The sequence below is a fragment of the Lathyrus oleraceus genome, chromosome 1 (assembly GCF_024323335.1).
Source record: "Lathyrus oleraceus cultivar Zhongwan6 chromosome 1, CAAS_Psat_ZW6_1.0, whole genome shotgun sequence".
NCBI lineage: Eukaryota > Viridiplantae > Streptophyta > Magnoliopsida > Fabales > Fabaceae > Lathyrus > Lathyrus oleraceus.
The window spans coordinates 453213894-453232238 of NC_066579.1; positions in this window are offsets into that span (position 1 = coordinate 453213894).

An 18345-nucleotide genomic window follows, 5' to 3' on the forward strand; every position below is an offset into this window, starting at 1 on the left:
TCCAACAGGGGTCTATTCGTCAGTCAAAACGTTAATCTTGAAGGAGCAAAGGTTTGTTCATGAGTTGTCATGCTCGCTAGGCGAAGCCCACGTGTTTTGAAAAGAAAAAATCTTGGACTTGGACCTCTCTCATTTGAGCCCACAGGTCCACAAAAATCAGGTTATAAATTCAGAGTTTCAGTGAAACAAAAGACATTCTATTCCTATTACCCTGTCTGGGAAAAAGATAGTGAGAGAAGAACCTTGGGGAAAAAGATAGTGAGAGAAGAGCTAATAGAGTTCAGAGCAACCTCCAGGCAACTCTGAAAGGTTCATTCTGACTCACACACTTTCAGCTCAAGCAAACCCTCACATTGGTTTGCAAATCCAACCGTGCCATTTGATTTCAATCAAGCTCTCCAATCAGGCTCACATGACTTTTGCAGGGATAACTTGCGTGGTTTTCCACTTTATTTGTGGGATACCCCCTGGAGGTTCATTCCGGTTACCTGTACTGACCCACTTTCTTTGATGATGTTAGCTTGGAGGGATCTCAAGGTTTATCGTTCCTTTAATTGCTGTTACCTCAGATCTTCATCCGTGTGGTACCTTTTACATTTTTCCCGCATTTTACTGCTTTCCTAGCTGGAAGACCTCGATAGGAGGCAATGTTTTTGTGTTTACTTTATGCAGATTCCTTTGTCCAGGACTCCTTTTGCACGAGCGTTCCTATAACGCAAGCAAACCTATTGATTTTTCTTCTCCTAAGAACACGTTTACTCCTTCTACTACAGGCGAGTAAGTCTCCAAAGGTCGAGCATCCGGTAGATTGCGTAGTAACGTCATTCGTCCAAAACCCAATCCATAACCCCGTAGTTAGCCGAACTACGGCTTGCTCTGATTCTCATTCCAGATGAGATACGTAGGCATAAGACACGATGTCTTAGCGAGTACACATCCCCCAAACCCATAGGTCAGCCGAGCTACGAAGACTCTGATTCTCATATTCAGATGAGATACGTATGCAGTGGATGCGACATCCGCGCGAGTCATTTTCATTTAACCCCTTTTTTTAGTAAACAACACAAGATAAACTCACACCCTTTAGACAAGAACTACAAAAGTGGATCCCGTAGAGTACTACAAATGCGTAGGGGTGTTAATACCTTCCCTTCGCATAACCGACTCCCGAACCCAAGATTTGGTTGCGAGACCCTGTCTTGTCCTTTCCTTTTTCCAGGTTTACTTCGAACGTTTCCTTTACCTCCTTTGGGATAAATAACGCACGGTTGCGACTCTCCTATCTTTCTTCGCCAGTTGTTTTTTTTCGCATTCCATTTTTCAGGTTGCGACAGCTGGCGACTCTGCTGGGGACCTGGTTTCCCTAAGCGAGTCCCTCCTAGCTTTTGTAGTTTGTTTGTTTATTGGGTGTTCATGCTTTTGTACAGTTATTTATTTACCTCATTTACCTTATTGCATTGTGTACATATCATTGATGTATCTGTTGGCTGGCTATGGCTGCTTGGTGATCTTTGTGAGATGAGTTCTATACCCGAACTCGAGTGCACTTAGGATAGGAGAATGGCATAGTCTTGTCGACTTATGTGGAGTTATTCCTTAGCAAGTTGACTTACAAGCCCAATCACTTGGTGAAGGTCATGTTGAGATCAATAATGTCACACAAGTAAGTTGTGGTTAGACATTACTTTTTCCAATATAGACCTTAGAAGCCGAGGACCTTAGTTTACCAAACCCATCTTGGCCTATTCGTAGGACGTAGTGCAAAAATCGTTCAAGTGTAAGATTTGATACGATTGTTACGCGATACTACACTCATAAGAGTCTCTCTTGAGAATATTTTTGGAATACGAGTAGTCGTTCCTCCGATAATATCCGAAAGATGGGATTATGACTATGGGAACCTTTTATAGAACATGTTTGGCAGGTTTAAACCTTAGTACACTCTTTTTGGGTGGTTCTTAACCTAAACTCCATGCTCGTGACTTGCAACAAACCCTTGATTCATGGTTGATCCGATCAGGTATCCTTAATATCAATGAAACTTGGGTGTTGATAAGGTGTAAACCATAATCCACCAAAATGGGTGGTTGATATTAAGGATAACATGATCCATCCCATGACCTTTGTTTGGTGTGCTATTAATTTCTCTCCAGACAGTGCAATCTGACAGATGTTCAAGCAGATACAGCGATCCTGATTCCCATGCCACTGCACTGCATTCACATTATTTTGCATCACATCATTTTGCATTCATAATCATTCACACATGTTTATCCATTTCTGTCGGAATTTTCTTGGTTCTCATCAACGACTTAGTCTTTTGTTTACATCGTTTATCTATTGAGAGACTGGAATCAAGGGGGTAGAATACCTTTGGAATTGATAAACATGTCATTGCATTTACATATTCATTAGCATGTCTTGCATAACAGGTACCGCCACAGTGTTCTCAGTTTGTTTGGTGTTCCATCAGCAGGATAGCTGACCCAGGCATTCATCGGTACGGTACCCACAGAAACCAATAGAGAGTAATGGAGAGCCTACAGGCAGAGTTCGCCGAGATGAAAATCCGCATGAATCAATTCACGGATGTGGTTCAAGGGGTGGCTCAGGGACAACAAGAGCTCAGGAAGATGATACAGAGGAATCCCCCTGCTCAACCAGAGACAGTGACTGATCCTTCAGCTGGAGAGGCTAATGGACCCAATGGGTCGGGGCCTATCCTAATCCTACATGTCACCTCCGGTCAACAGCCTGTTCATGATGATCAGGACAATCAGTTCCCCCTGCTGCAGGAAGACTTTGGTATGGGTCATGGTATGGACCCCATGTTTAGAAGATTGGAAGAGAGGTTGAAGGTAGTGGAAGGACAGAATCCTCTGGGAGTAGATGTTGCTGACTTGGGGCTGGTCCCAGGTGTGAGAGTGCCACCGAAATTCAAGGTCCCGATATTTGACAAATACAATGGCAACTCTTGCCCGAAGACCCATGTGCAAGCCTATTTCCGTAAAATGGTTGCATACTCCGATGACGAAAAGTTGCTTATATACTTTTTCCAGGACAGCCTAGCTGGGGCATCCCTGGAATGGTATATGAGGCTGGACAAAGCCCACATCCGTTGCTGGAGGGATTTGGCTGAGGCTTTCGTGAAGCAGTATCAGTATAATGCAGACATCGCTCCGGACAGAACTCAACTTCAAAATCTGTCTCTTAAAAGCAATGAGTGCTTCAAAGAATACGCTCAACGTTGGAGAGAAATAGCTTCCCGTGTTCAACCTCCTATGTTGGAGAAGGAAATGGCTAACATGTTCATGAACACTCTGCCAGGACCTTATTTGGAGCGCTTGGTGGGTTGCAATGCCTCCAATTTTGCTGATGTAGTCACTACCGGAAAGAGGGTGGAGAATTACCTGAGGACATACGAGACCCAGAGTGGAGGTGGATCCTCATCAGGGGTGAAGAAGTCGTTCATTCAGGGACAGAAGAGGAGAGAAGGGGATGCACGTGCCATATCTTCTTATCAGAACAGGGATAACCAGAGGAATAACTTTCAGAACTATCATCAGCAACCGTATGTTGCGGCTGTGACCATTACAGCTGCAGCACCATAACAACAACAACAACCACAACGTCAACCAGCTCAGTACCAACCACAACAACCGGGTAACAAACCCGCCTATCAACCGAGGCCAAGGACGATGGACCGGCGTTTCGACACTCTTCCAATGTCGTACGCTCAGTTGCTTTCTAGTCTTCAACAACTACAACTTGTGCAGTTGCGCACTCTGGCTCCTCCCGTTGGTAGGCTTCAGGTGGGTTATGACGCCAACGCTAGGTGTAGCTTCCACTCTGGGGCACCTGACCACAATATTGAGAACTGCAAAGCTTTTAAGCACGTAGTTCAGGACCTCATTGATTCAAAGGCCGTTAACTTTGCACTAGCTCCTAATGTCGTCAACAATCTCATGCCCCAGCATGGTGGAGCCAACGTTAACATGGTTGAAGGAGAAGTAAAATTAGTCTATGCGGTCAACAATGAAGATGGGGATAGTGATTGCGACATCGATAACTGGGTGCGTCCGAGGATCCCGGGTGAAGTTCTCAACAATTGGTCTTCTGAGGAGATTTCCCAAGCCACTTGTCTGGAGGAGTAATTTTCTTTATTTATTCATGCATATCCAAGTCTTACGTTCCGCCAGGGCATAATGACTCATTGTAGGGCTCATCTATGTGACACTTACATTTTTTATCATAAATAAAGGACGTCTTTTTGCATTCAAATATTTCGTTCCCTGTCTTTCTATTTTTGCAGTTTTTCAAAAAAAAATGGCAATGTTTTGTTTAGTTTGCACTTTTTTTTCTTTTTTTCACACTCATAAGCACATACCATCACTCATGCAGATGCACATCACCGGATCCTATTGATAACGGTTCTGCTATGGCTCGCTTCGACTTTGAAAACCCAATCTTTCAAGCTGAAGAAGAGGGTGATGAAGACTGTGAACTCCCTGAAGAACTTACCAGGTTATTAAAACAAGAGGAAAGGGTCATTTAACCACATCAAGAGTCTGTTTAAGTGATTAATCTCGACACCGAGGACGCCAAGAGAGAAATCAAGATAGGGGCTGCTTTGGAAGACAATGTGAAGAAGGGGTTGATTGAATTGCTACAAGAGTATGTTGACATCTTCGCTTGGTCTTACCAGGACATGCCAGGGCTTGACACAAACATCGTGGTACATCGCTTGCCGCTCAAAGAAGGTTGTCCTCCAGTCAAGCAGAAGCTCAGAAGAACAAGACCAGAGATGGCTGTCAAGATAAAGGAAGAAGTGCAAAAACAGTTGGATGCAGGGTTTCTAGCAGTCACAAATTATCCACCATGGGTTGCAAATATCGTTCCGGTACCTAAGAAGGATGGAAAGGTACGGATGTGTGTTGACTACCGGGATCTGAGCAGGGCTAGTCCTAAAGATGATTTCCCATTACCTCACATTGACGTTTTGGTGGATAACACGACTCAGTTCTCGGTATTCTCCTTCATGGATGGCTTTTCTGGCTATAATCAAATTAAGATGACACCAGAAGACATGGAGAAGACAACATTCATAACCCCATGGGGCACCTTCTGCTACAAGGTGATGCCGTTTGGTCTGAAAAATGCCGGAGCAACATATCAGCGAGCGATGGTGACTCTGTTCCATGATATGATTCATCATGAAATCGAGGTTTATGTTGATGATATGATTGCCAAATCTCAGACAGAAGAAGAACATTTGGTGAATTTGCAGAAACTGTTTGAGCGTTTGAGGAAATTCAAGCTGAGGCTTAATCCGAACAAATGTACTTTTGGGGTGAGATCTGGAAAACTACTGGGTTTTGTTGTTAGCAGAAAAGGGATTGAGGTGGATCCGGCCAAAGTGAAAGCGATACAGGAAATGCCTGAGCCAAGAACAGAGAAACAAGTCTGTGGTTTCTTAGGGAGGTTGAACTACATTGCAAGGTTCATCTCTCACCTAACAGTCACGTGTGAGCCAATATTCAAATTGTTTAGAAAAGATCAGGCTATCAGGTGGAATGATGATTGTCAAAGGGCGTTCGAGAAGATAAAAGAGTATTTGCAGAATCCTCCTATCCTTGTGCCTCCGGTCCCAGGGAGACCGTTGATTATGTATTTGACAGTACTAGACAATTCCATGGGTTGTGTTCTCGATCAACACGACGAGACAGGTAGGAAAGAGCATGCCATCTACTACCTGAGTAAGAAATTCACAGATTGCGAGTCGAGATACTCAATGCTTGAAAAAACATGTTGTGCACTTGCATGGGCTGCGAAGCGATTGAGACAATACATGCTGTCTCACACAACCTTACTGATCTCCAAAATGGATCCAGTCAAGTATATATTTGAGAAGCCAGCTCTCACCGGAAGAGTTGCTCGTTGGCAAATGATACTGACAGAGTACGACATCCGGTATACTTCCCAGAAAGCCATCAAGGGGAGTATTCTGTCAGACTATCTTGCTCAACAGCCGGTTGAAGATTATGAGCCGATGAAGTTTGATTTTCCAGATGAAGACATCATGTTCCTCAAGATGAAAGACTGTGAAGAGCTAGTTGTTAAAGAGGGACCTGATCCAGACGAAAAGTGGACTTTAATGTTTGATGGGGCCGTCAACGCCAGAGGAAGTGGAATTGGTGTTGTAATTACAACTCTGAAAGGTGCCCACATGCCTTTCACCGCTCGTCTGACTTTCGAGTGCACCAATAATGAAGTTGAGTATGAAGCTTGTATCTTGGGTATTGAGCAAGCCATTGATTTGAGAATTAAGACTTTGGACATCTTCAGAGATTCAACTCTGGTAATCAATCAAGTGAATGGTGATTGGAACACTCTCCAGCCCAATCTGGTCCCTTACAGAGATTACACGAGAAGACTGTTGACTTTCTTCACAACAATAAAGCTGTACCATATACCTCGTGATGAGAACTAGATGGCAGATGCTCTTGCTACTCTATCCTCCATGATCAACATGATTCGGTGGAACCATGCTCCCAGGATCGATGTGATGCGCCTCGACAGGGCCGCGTATGTGTTTGCTGCTGAATTGGTAGTTGACGACAAGCCCTGGTATCACGACATCAAGCGCTTTCTGAAGACTTAAGAGTACCCTGCAGGGGCATCCAACAATGATAGAAAGACTTTGAGAAGATTGGCAGGCAGTTTCTTCTTGAACAAAGACGATGTTCTGTATAAGAGGAACTTCGACATGGTTTTGCTCAGATGCGTGGATAGACACGAAGCAGACATGTTAATGTAGGAAGTTCATGAAGGCTCCTTCGGTACTCATGTCGGTGGACATGCAATGGCTAAGAAATTGTTGAGAGCGGGATATTACTGGATGATCATGGAATCTGATTGTTTCAAATATGCTCGGAAGTGTCATAAATGCCAGATTTATGCTGATAAGGTACATGTGCCGCCAAATCCTTTGAATGTGATGTCTTTGTTGTAACACCCTTCTAAAATACCCCGAGTATATAATTAAAATAACAACATATCAATCAGAGTAAATATGCAATCAAGGGTGTCACACGACTACTTCACACCATAATAACTGTCATGCTCTTTATTTAATCAAAATAACATTTTTGCATAATTCGCAGCGGATAGAAATCAAATCAACCAATCAAAACATATAATATATTACATGTAAATTGGTTCACAACCAACAATAAAACAATTAAAGACATCCCGTCCCGATGTTACATCTATCAGAGCATGACCCACTAAGGAGACTACACTAGACTCCAAGCACTAGCTTCTACTCAATCACTGCTCGTTACCTGAAAAATAGTTGTAAGGGTGAGTTCCTCAATCGATATAATAAGCATTATAAAATATCATGCGATGTTAAGTAATTTAACACGTTTCATCACCCAAATCAGATTACACATTCAGCAACGGCAATATCAACTCAATCATACTCAACATCAACACAACACACAACACACAACACACATATAATACTGGAATACATCCATTCATACTATATTCCATACAACCAACCAACACAATGCAACTCTAATGAGACTCGACTCGTCATGCATGTGGTACCATTCGGAGTAAAACTCCCAACTTAAAAATCATTGCCATTTTATTGGGCATCAAGGCATAAGCCTTCAACTTTCAACTTTTGCCAATCCAGGCCAACGTGGTGTGAGCAAAGCTCCGACTTAATGCATATGGATTTACATGACATGCACGACTTAAAATTTCGACAACATGATAATAATAGCAACACAACAATGGTTTCAACATAAGCAACTTATAATCAACTTTGGCTCACCAAGCCTACAACTCAGTATCTTTAACAACTTTCCGTACACGGAACAACTCAGCAACATACTTGTATCGACACTTCATAACATAAACTCAACAAAATTACTCATCACAATTAACGATAATATCACCCGACTCACCCCGACGAATTCCATTAAATTCTGAGCAAAATTCGATTTTATCACTTTTCCAACAGTGTTAACCGGTTAACGCCCTGGGTTAACCGGTTAACGTAGGACAGAACACGCTTTCTGGCCATTTACAACAGTGTTAACCGGTTAACGCCCTGGGTTAACCGGTTAACGCCCTGGGTTAACCGGTTAACGCAGACAGATTAGCAATTTTCACAAATTACAACAGTGTTAACCGGTTAACACCCTGGGTTAACCGGTTAACGCAAGACAGAAAGCTGTTCCTGCGCTAACACGAAGCAGAATGCAGAATTCTCCGCATTTTCCGCCGTTGGAGGACTTCCGGACCTCCGATTCCAATTCCGTAAGAAGCGATACGTTCGGAAAATCACAATACACTCAATTACAGATTTAAGTACAACTTTAACACACTTATCCAACATAATTTCTCAGCATTCAACATCCCAATTAGGGTCAAATCAACGGTTTATCACTACCCCTTACATGTTAATCTATAATACCCATTAAACGACGATAAACCCCCTTACCTGATTAATCCGGCAAATCTTTGAGCTCCAAGCTTTTCTCTTCTCCAACCTTTGCCCTTGCTCTTCCTCTTTGCCCTTTCTCCACTTTCCACTTTTCAGCCGCTTCTCTGTTTCACGTAGAACTCTTTTTACCAAAAATGGGATTCCTTTTCCTTATTTCACACTTATATAATTTTCCAATTTATATTATTATCCCAATAATAATAATTCGATAATTCCAAAAATAATAATAATAATAATAATCCAATTATCTAATTAAATTAATAAATATATTATTAACTTAATTTAATAATTATCGTATTATTATCGGGGTGTTACAACTCTCCCCCACTAAAAGAGTTTTCGTCCTCGAAAACATACCTCAAGCGAACAACTCCGGATAAGACTCCTTCATCTGAGTCTCCAGTTCCCAAGTCACGTTGCCACCTACTGGTCCTCCCCAAGCTACCTTCACCAAGGCAATCTCTTTACCCCGCAACTGCTTCAACTCTCGATCCTCGATCCTCATAGGTGATGTTTCAACAGTCAGGTTATCTCTCACCTGTACATCATCCACTTGGACTACATGCGACGGATCAGGAATGTACCTTCTCAACTGAGACACATGAAAAACTTCATGCAAATTCGCAAGTGACGGCGGTAAAGCGATACGATAGGCTACCTCTCCTATCCTCTCTAGAATCTGATAAGGACCAATAAATCGAGGTGTCAACTTCCTTGACTTCAAAGCTCGACCAACCCCAGTTATCGGAGTAACACGAAGAAACACATGATCTCCCTCTTGAAATTCAAGTGACTTCCTCCTCTTATCATGATAACTCTTCTGACGACTCTGAGCAATTCTCATCTTCTCCTGAATCATCTTAATCTTTTCCGTAGTTTGTTGAACAATCTCCGGTCCAACCACAGCACTCTCACCGGACTCATACCAACATAAAGGTGTCCGACATCTTCTACCATACAAAGCTTCAAACGGCGCCATACCAATGCTCGAATGAAAACTAGTGTTGTAGGTAAACTCAATCAAAGGTAAATAACAATCCCAAGTACCTCCCTTTTCCAAAACACAAGCTCTCAAAAGATCCTCTAATGACTGAATCGTCCTCTCAGTCTGACCATCAGTCTGCGGATGATATGCAGAACTCAATCTCAGCTTAGTTCTCAAAGCCCTCTGCAAACCTTCCCAGAACTTTGATGTAAATCTAGGATCTCTGTCCGAAACAATACTCGACGGAATACCATGCAAACTTACAATCTTCTCAATATACAACTCAGCTAATCTCTCTAACGGATAATCCATTCTAATCGGAATGAAATGAGCCGATTTCGTCAATCTATCAACAATCACCCAAATAGCTTCAAAACTCTTACTTGTCCTCGGTAAACCAGAAACAAAATCCATACTGATACTATCCCACTTCCACTCTGGAATAGCCAACGGTTGCATTAGCCCAGACGGCTTCTGATGCTCAATCTTTGACTTCTGACAAGTTAGGCACGCATACACAAAACGAGCCACATCTTCTTTCATTCCGGGCCACCAAAATATTTTCTTTAAATCCTGATACATTTTAGTAGCTCCTGGATGAATACTCAAACTGCTTCTATGACCCTCTTCTAGAATGCTTCTTTTCAAAATCGCATCATCAGGAATACAAATTCTTTCCCCCAATTTCAACACACCTCTCGCATCAATCTTAAAGTCACTCTTCTCTGATTGACCACAACGATTAAGGATATCTACTAATTTCACATCCAATGTCTGTGCCTCTCGGATACTATCCATAAAATCATTATTAATCTTTAGCATTCCTAGCATTACACTCTGCGGGGTTACTTCGCAAACCAAACTCATATCACGAAATTGCTCAATTAATTCCAACTCCTTAATCATCATTGCTGACACATGCAAGGTCTTTCTACTTAAAGCATCGGCCACAACATTTGCTTTTCCTGGATGATAATTCAACCCGAAATCATAATCCTTAAGCAATTCTAACCACCTACGTTGTCTCATGTTCAGCTCTTTCTGATCAAACAGATACTTTAAACTTTTATGATCGCTGAAAACTTCAAATCTGGAACCATAAAGGTAATGCCTCCAGATTTTTAGCACAAACACCACAGCAGCAAGTTCAAGATCATGCGTAGGATAGTTCTTTTCATGAATTCTTAACTGTCGCGACGCATAAGCAATTACTTTATTATTTTGCATGAGCACACCTCCTAAACCCATCAATGAAGCATCACAGTAGATTATAAACGGTTCCTCCGGATTTGGCAAAGTCAAAACCGGCGCCGACGTCAACCTCCTTTTTAATTCATTAAAACTTTCTTCGCACTGAACATCCCACACGAAAGCTTTACCTTTACCAGTTAATTTAGTTAACGGAAGTGCTAACTCAGAAAATCCTTCAATAAACCTTCTATAATATCCAGCTAATCCCAAAAAGCTTCTAATTTCGGTAGCCGACTTAGGGGTCTCCCATTGCAAAATAGCTTCGACCTTGGAAGGATCTACAGCAATACCTTTTCCTGAAATTACATGGCCGAGAAAACTGACTTCTCTTAACCAAAACTCACACTTGGACAGCTTCGCATAAAGTTTCTTATCTTTCAAAACATCCAACACTAATCCCAAATGTTCCTTGTGCTCTTCTTCGGACTTAGAGTAAATCAAAATATCATCAATAAATACTACCACAAAATGATCCAGATAAGTATGGAAAATGCGATTCATGTATTCCATAAATACTCCCGGCGCATTAGTAACACCGAAAGGCATTACAGAATACTCATAATGTCCATACCGAGTTCTGAACGCTGTCTTCTGGATGTCTTCATCTTTCACCTTGATCTGATGATAGCCCGATCTCAAATCAATTTTACTGAACACACAAGCACCCACTAATTGATCCATCAAATCATCTATTCTCGGTAGTGGATACTTATTCTTGATCGTTACCTTATTCAATTGTCTATAATCAATACAAAGCCTCATACTACCATCTTTCTTCTTTACTAGCAACACTGGAGCTCCCCACGGTGACACACTTGGTCTTATAAACTTCTTCTCAAGTAAGTCTTCCAATTGCTTCTTTAATTCATACAATTCCGATGCCGACATTCTATACGGTGCCATCGAAATAGGCCTAGCACCAGGTACCAGATCAATAGTAAATTCAACTTCCCTCTCTGGCGGCACACTAGGAATTTCATCAGGAAAAACTTCAGGGAATTCTTTCACCACTAACAGTTCCTCAATCTTAGCTTTACTCTCAACCGACAACGTCGCCATCAAAGAAAACATCTGAGCTCCCTCTTTCATCAATTTTCGCAATTCTCCGAAAGGTAATAAGTCAACTCCTTCCTCTTCAGGAGTGGAAAACCTTACCGACTTATGATGACAATTTATATGAACATAATTATACTCTAACCAGTTCATACCAATAATTACATCCATCCCATCCAACGGCAAACATACTAAATCAACATAGAAATCTCTATCGAAGATCGACAAAGGACATTTTAAACATACCAAAGAAGTAGCTATTGATCCCTTAGCTGGGGTCTCAACAATCAATTCACCATCCAAAGCGGACAATTTTAAACCCAGTCTTCGAGCACAGTTAGCAGAAATAAAACAGTGTGTAGCACCGGTATCAATAATAGTAATTAAAGGAGTACCATTTATGAAACATGTACCTCGGATAAGTCTGTCCTCACTGGAGGTTTGAGTTCCGGTCAATGCGAACACTTTTCCAGTTTGAGATTTCTTTGGCTTCTGACACTGACTTCCAATATGCCCCTCTTCGCCACAATTAAAACAAATCATTTCCTTGTGCTTGCAATCAGCTATTGCATGGCCAGTCTAACCACAGCGAAAACACCTCTTTACTTCAGCAGTGCATACATTACTCTTATGACCAGCCTGACCACATTTGAAACAAACTATACCAGCAGGATCACCTCCCCTACTAGTCCTCTGAGCCGGAGCAGCTCCTTGTTTCCCTTTTCCCACTGGGGCATCATACGGCTTGCCACGGTTTTGATGTTGCTTGCCCCTGCGGTCACTGACAATCTTGTAATGAGCATTATTGTCTTCTTCAAATATCCTGCAGCTATCAACCAATTCAGTAAAAATGTGTATCTTCTGATACCCAACAGCCTTCTTAATTTCAGAGCGCAGTCCGTTTTCAAACTTGATGCACTTTGAAAACTCAGCACCAGCACCAGTGTAATGAGGATAAAATTTGGACAGCTCCACAAATTTTGCAGCATAATCAGTGACAGACATGTTTCCTTGCTTCAGTTCAAGGAACTCAATTTCTTTCTTACCACGGACATCTTCCGGATAATACTTTCTCATGAATTCCCTACGGAATACATCCCAAGTAATGACTTCACCTGCCACGGTCAACCTCTCGTGAGTCTCTAGCCACCAGTCATCAGCTTCGACTGCTAGCATGTGAGTACCATACCGAACCTTCTGAGCTGGAGTGCAATCCATAACACGGAAGATTCTCTCGATCTCTTTCAACCATCCCAAGGCTGCATCTGGATCATGCTTCCCTTTAAACACCGACGGATTCTCTCTTTGAAAAGTCGCCAAGCTACGTGATCCAGCATCTCCACCAGCATTTGGCAAGTTCTGCACAGCTTGTGCCATTGCTTGCATTGCGGCAGCCATTGCAGCATCATTCCTTCCAGCCATTCCAACTTATCAATACAACACAACTTAAAAGTTAGATTAGTAACAATACACAATTGTTACACAGTAACGACACGACAACTGGCCGGATAGACCGACCTGCTCTGATACCACTAATGTAACACCCTTCTAAAATACCCCGAGTATATAATTAAAATAACAACATATCAATCAGAGTAAATATGCAATCAAGGGTGTCACACGACTACTTCACACCATAATAACTGTCATGCTCTTTATTTAATCAAAATAACATTTTTGCATAATTCGCAGCGGATAGAAATCAAATCAACCAATCAAAACATATAATATATTACATGTAAATTGGTTCACAACCAACAATAAAACAATTAAAGACATCCCGTCCCGATGTTACATCTATCAGAGCATGACCCACTAAGGAGACTACACTAGACTCCAAGCACTAGCTTCTACTCAATCACTGCTCGTTACCTGAAAAATAGTTGTAAGGGTGAGTTCCTCAATCGATATAATAAGCATTATAAAATATCATGCGATGTTAAGTAATTTAACACGTTTCATCACCCAAATCAGATTACACATTCAGCAACGGCAATATCAACTCAATCATACTCAACATCAACACAACACACAACACACAACACACATATAATACTGGAATACATCCATTCATACTATATTCCATACAACCAACCAACACAATGCAACTCTAATGAGACTCGACTCGTCATGCATGTGGTACCATTCGGAGTAAAACTCCCAACTTAAAAATCATTGCCATTTTATTGGGCATCAAGGCATAAGCCTTCAACTTTCAACTTTTGCCAATCCAGGCCAACGTGGTGTGAGCAAAGCTCCGACTTAATGCATATGGATTTACATGACATGCACGACTTAAAATTTCGACAACATGATAATAATAGCAACACAACAATGGTTTCAACATAAGCAACTTATAATCAACTTTGGCTCACCAAGCCTACAACTCAGTATCTTTAACAACTTTCCGTACACGGAACAACTCAGCAACATACTTGTATCGACACTTCATAACATAAACTCAACAAAATTACTCATCACAATTAACGATAATATCACCCGACTCACCCCGACGAATTCCATTAAATTCTGAGCAAAATTCGATTTTATCACTTTTCCAACAGTGTTAACCGGTTAACGCCCTGGGTTAACCGGTTAACGCAGGACAGAACACGCTTTCTGGCCATTTACAACAGTGTTAACCGGTTAACGCCCTGGGTTAACCGGTTAACGCAGACAGATTAGCAATTTTCATAAATTACAACAGTGTTAACCGGTTAACACCCTGGGTTAACCGGTTAACGCAAGACAGAAAGCTGTTCCTGCGCTAACACGAAGCAGAATGCAGAATTCTCCGCATTTTCCGCCGTTGGAGGACTTCCGGACCTCCGATTCCAATTCCGTAAGAAGCGATACGTTCGGAAAATCACAATACACTCAATTACAGATTTAAGTACAACTTTAACACACTTATCCAACATAATTTCTCAGCATTCAACATCCCAATTAGGGTCAAATCAACGGTTTATCACTACCCCTTACATGTTAATCTATAATACCCATTAAACGACGATAAACCCCCCTTACCTGATTAATCCGGCAAATCTTTGAGCTCCAAGCTTTTCTCTTCTCCAACCTTTGCCCTTGCTCTTCCTCTTTGCCCTTTCTCCACTTTCCACTTTTCAGCCGCTTCTCTGTTTCACGTAGAACTCTTTTTACCAAAAATGGGATTCCTTTTCCTTATTTCACACTTATATAATTTTCCAATTTATATTATTATCCCAATAATAATAATTCGATAATTCCAATAATAATAATAATAATAATCCAATTATCTAATTAAATTAATAAATATATTATTAACTTAATTTAATAATTATCGTATTATTATCGGGGTGTTACATTTGTCGTGGCCTTTTGCTATGTGGGGCATCGATATGATTGGAAAGATTGAGCCGACCGCCTCCAATGGGCATCGCTTCATCCTTGTTGCCATCGACTATTTCACCAAGTGGGTCGAAGCAGCATTGTTCGCGAATGTCACCAGACATGTGGTTGCCCGATTCATCAAGAAAGAAATCATTTGTCGCTATGGGATTCCCAAAAGAATCATTACTGATAATGGTTCTAATCTCAACAACAAAATGATGAAGGAGTTGTGCCAGGACTTCAACATTCAGCATCGCAATTCTTCCCCTTACCGCCCTAAGATGAACGGTGTTGTTGAAGCGGCAAATAAGAACATAAAGAAGATTGTGCAGAAGATGGTCGTTACGTATAGAGATTGGCATGAGATGATACCCTTCGCCTTGCATGGGTATCGTACTTCAGTACGTACATCGACCGGGGCAACCCCTTACTCCCTTGTGTATGGTATGGAAGCAGTCCTACCTAATGAAGTGGAGATTCCTTCTCTAAGAGTCCTGTTGGATGTCAAGTTAGACGAAGCTGAATGGATTCAGACAAGGTTCAATGAGTTGAGTCTTATCGAAGAGAAGCGAATGACAGTCATTTGTCATGGGCAGTTGTATCAAAGTCGGATGAAGAGAGCCTTTGATCAAAAAGTGCGTCCTCGATGCTTCCAGGTCGGAGATTTGGTGTTGAAAAGGATCCTTCCTCCTCAGATAGATCACAGGGGCAAGTGGAATCCTAACTATGATGGACCGTATATTGTCACCAAGGTTTTTGATGGTGGGGCCTTAATGCTTGCAACGATGGATGGTGAAAACTTCACTTCCCCGGTGAACTCAGACGCAGTTAAAAAATATTTCGCATGAAATAGACCCGCTGGACAATAAAAAGAGTAGTCCAGGCAAAAATGGGCATCCCGGCGAACCAAGAAAATGAAAAAGGTTCGGGCAAAAATTAGGGATCAAAAGTGAAAAGATTGTACATCCGGTAAGTTGAAAACCTGAAAAGGCAACTTAGGCAAAAATGGGTATCCCGGTGGATTGAAAACCCGAAAAGGGTGATCCAGGCAAAAGTTAGGGATTAAGCGAATGACTGCGTTCTGAGTAGTTCTGAATCTCATCTCGTGTCAATGACTGAAAACTTTTGAAGGATAGGAAACAGTCCAATCACTCTTTCAGAAAGCTGATCATCTGGAGGATCTTGAAGACGAGCAAGTCATAGCAGAATTGGAACCCAATAGAAATCCATTTCACATTGTCATTAGATTAATTTCACATTGCCAAAGGGGGAGATTGTTAATTCCTTAGGATTGGCATTAATTTTAGAAAACAAATAATGTAATCATCTCTGTTGTTTTAATATGTTGGGTTGAAGAAATTCAACATCTGGGCCAACATGTCATGTACGATGTCACGACATCAGGTCTGTGACATCGCACATGTGTAGAAAACTGAATTAATTAATTCAGTATATATTCTGGGATCAGCAAGGATATCTGGTGAATATCCTAACTCCCATGTGGAGGTCTTGAAGACTCAATCAAAAGATATATAGGCTCAAAATATGGAGATATATATGGAGAGATTCTAGGATTGAAGACCTTGTTTGTAGCAGAATTTTCTGCTGAAGTTGTAACAGCAAAGAACAAGTCTGCTGCGATTTCTGAAGGCCCAAATCCAGTTGGGTGATTAGGTTATAAATAGCTGATTGTAACCTAGTTTATGTAAGCCTCCTAGAATGAATTTTTAGGGGTGTGTGTAAGGTAAACCTCCCAATCTGTGGGAAGGTTACCATGTGTATCTCAGTGGTAAATCCTGAGAGTTTTTGTAACTCAAAGCCTGTAGGCAAGAGTGATTTTGTTCTTGAATGAAGTTGTGAAGCAAGTTCAAGGTGTGTTAACATTACATTGTATTTGTAGTGATAGGAATGGAAACTGGAGGTTTCTATCTAGGAGTTCCTAGGTATAGATTGCATTGGGTAGGGATTAAGTGATGAGTTGTAAACGGGTGAGTTTAACTCTGAATTGATACTACTAATAGTGGATCTTCTTCCTGGCTTGGTAGCCCCCAGATGTAGGTCATGTTGGACTGAACTGGGTTAACAATTTCCTGTGTTTATTTTCCTTCTGCACGTGTTTATTACTGTCATAACTCAGCAGGTATTCTAGTCAGCTTATCAAGATGATAACTGACCTGGCATATAGCCTTCTGCTTGAATGTCAATCAGAAAGTTGTAACATTCATCAGGGACAGTGCATACTGAATGATAAGTAGGATAACTTTAGTTCAGTATTTATTTAAGTCTGTTCTTTTCAAAGATAAAAGACCTGGCTGAAGGATCATAGTGAAACTGTCAAACTGGATGTTTTGACAGTTGATACTGAAGGATGATACTGAAGTAGAGACTAGTTGGTCTTTTCCAGTATTGCAAACTTAGCACAGCACGTTTCCAGGAACATATCAGAATCAGCATATGTTCTGGATGTCGAACTGAATGATGTGACATTCATTCCCAACAGCAGGTGCTAAAGTGTAGGATGATTGGTTCTTCTGGTTCAGTATTTTTCTCAGGGTTTCAATAGCTTAGAGAAAAACCAGGAAAACAACTACTAACCTACAATTAATGAACCTAACAAATAGCCAAATTGTTAGCAATCTAATAAGTGGAAATTAGATTAACATGTTCAACCTTTAATTCAGGAAATACAAGTAAAAGATACACACACTGGAACAATGTAACAGATGATGTCCACAAACAACAGTAAGACATCATGCTGATAACTATGGAAGAAAACAACAGAAGTGAGTGATAGGTTTGATTTCTGTTGAGTCCTTCTTCCTGATGCACAGAACCAGGGGTTCATACAGTCTAGGGTGACATAGAATGAGATGTTGTGACATCTGTGAACCTGTGCATATTAGTACAGTGGTTAATAACTATCTTGCTGTATTAGGTACAATGTTAGATCAGATGTCATGACGTGGAGTATAACATCTGAATTCTGACTACACCAGAATTTCAATTGGTATCAGAGCAGGCATCATGTTCTGCTTCTGGATGAGATCCATGGGTGATACTTTCTGGTATCTTGCAAGGAGTTATGTTAGTATTGATGCTGGAACCTGGGAAAAGCTCTGTAATTTCCCTGAATGGTCCCTTGAAGTAGGTGGATGGACTGTTCATG